The following is a 2,500-nucleotide window of genomic DNA, read 5'->3' as shown; positions in this document are numbered from 1 at the left end:
TTTTAGCCATAATATTTTATGAGTAGTTCTCACTAAACGTATTAATTGATCAGACTATAAACGTTTAAGGTAACACATAGTTGTGTGTGTGGGTACGTTACATGCGGCTGATGGATCTTGCAAGCATTTAACTAAACGCATAGCATCAAAAATATTCCATACATTATACTGTATGAATTTTGGATTCTGAAATATCAGTGCTTAGGGCGGGTTTGGGTCTAATTATTAGGAAAATCCTTCAAAAAATTGATTTTGAGATTTTGGTGGAAAACGATATTTTATTATTTTAGAAATAATAATATTGAAGTCCAACTTCTTAAAATAGACTACAAAGGTACGAAAAACAGGGTCGAAAAGGGTATAGGTAGTAAGAAAAGTGTGAAAAATGGAAGGCCATTTTGCTATTTTCTCAATATGTCATTTTTCTAAGGGTATGGGATACTGTGTCAAAATCTGTTCAATAAATTGTCTGAAAATTTCCACAATTATCACATAGATAATGTGGTATGTCACCATAGAGAGATTTTTAAAGTAAGGTATATCTATTTTGAATTATAATCCAAATTATAAATTTTTGACATCAATTTTGTCATAACATTTACTCATTTTGATTCTCAACTTTGTAATGTTCGAATAAAAATTCCATAAGCCCTATGGTGTAGTAAAACTGTAACTGGAGGTGCCTAAATGGGTCAATAAAATGGAGATAAGATAAAGGGAGTAAATCTGACTCATGAATGAACAACACAAAACAAACGACGTTTCAGCCTTTGGCCTTTTTCAAGTAAACACAAAATACATATATATTTATAGTCATAATAATATTACTCAACTTTTATCATCATCATCATGTAGTTCCATATCTGAAGCAGACGTCGGAGGTCATCTTCCGCCAAGCTGATCTATCTCTTGCCAATTCTATTAAAGCAGCGCCACCTTTCTCAGCTTCATCTGTCCAAGTTCTTATCCCTTTCAAATAAGTTATTATTTGTCTTCCTCTTATTCTTTTTCCATTCATCTTTCCAGTCAAGGCGAGTACTTCCAAACCAGGGTGGCGGATAATGTGTCCTAAAAATTTCATTTGGCGTTTGATGATTTTTGTTATCAGTGATCTTTTTCTGTTTGCCATTTCTAACATTTCTTCATTTCTTTTCCTTTCCACCCATGACACCCTCATCATTCTTCTGTAAAACCACATTTCCGCTGCCTCCAGTCTTTTAACCATGGTCTTGTTTATGGTCCAGCTCTCACAACCATATAGCAGCACAGACAGTACATAGCAATCCAGGACTTTGATTTTTGTTTTCATGCTAATATTCATGTTTTTCATAATTGTATGCAGCTGGTTGAATGCATTCTTCGCCATACCTATTCTTTTCTTTATTTCACAATCTGATTTTCCATTGGATGTTACATTGAAGCCTAAATATTTGAAACATTCAACTTGTTGTATTGTTTGTCCTCTGCTTGTTATTACACAGGCTGGTGGGTTATTATTTTTAGATACCGTCATACATTCTGTTTTAGATATATTCAGTTCCAGTCCTATATTTTCACTACTCCTAACTACAACATCCAGTAATTCTTGTAGTTCATGTTCAGATTCTTTTATATATTTGGCAAATTGGATTTTTTTGTAACACGAAGGGCTAACCCACACCGGAGACTGACTCCGACGACCCGGCACTGCCATCCTCTAAATACTAAGAATAAAGAGAAGAGCCCCAAGACCTACCCATACCAGCTCGAAAAAAAAAAACAAAAAAAAAAAAAAAACAACAAAAAACAAAAAAACAACAAAAAAAAAAAAAACATAACAGAAAAACAAAAAACAAAAACACACACACAGAAGACGTCGGGTGCTTGGTATGGGACGGTCTAGCGGGTTTTCTCTTGATTCTTAGTATTTTGTCCGTGCCCGACGTCTTTATCCAGAAGACGGCAGAGGACGGTCGTCGGAGGCAGTTTCCGGTGTGGGTTAGCTCTCAAGCTCCGAAACCACCGAACCACTCGTCACCGATAATTTTGCATGACATTTACAATTGACACGAAGATCGTGTGTGTGTGTGTGTGTGTGTGTGTGTGTTTGTGTGTGTGTGTGTGTATAATGAGATTGATCAAACATGTGATGATTTTATAGAATAATCAAATTTGTTTCGTCAAATCCCATTAAAACCAGACGCCATCATTTCAAACACGTGGATTATGTGTCAATCTTATGGTTAGCGAGTATAACAATGAGGTGGGAGTACTTTCATTGAATCGATACTAGTTTCTGGTTGTTCCTCTCATTATTTTAAAATAATAAAATAAAATAAATAAAATTCCCTTTATTCATGCCATATGGGAAATTATTCTCTAGGGTCTATTCCAAGGGGAGATTGGAATAACCCAGGAGTCAGCCGCAGTGCAGCGTCGCAAATTGAGCTAGGGCGAGATGCAGCAGCGGGTGATCTAACTCCGTACCTTTCGGGTACTAAGCAAAGACCAAGATATGAAG

Source organism: Berghia stephanieae, chromosome 10, assembly GCF_034508935.2.
Source record: "Berghia stephanieae isolate SIO BIC M18660-M18661 chromosome 10, UCSD_Bste_1.3, whole genome shotgun sequence".
NCBI classification, from domain to species: Eukaryota; Metazoa; Mollusca; class Gastropoda; order Nudibranchia; family Aeolidiidae; genus Berghia; species Berghia stephanieae.
Note: the sequence above shows the minus strand (reverse complement) of the source record.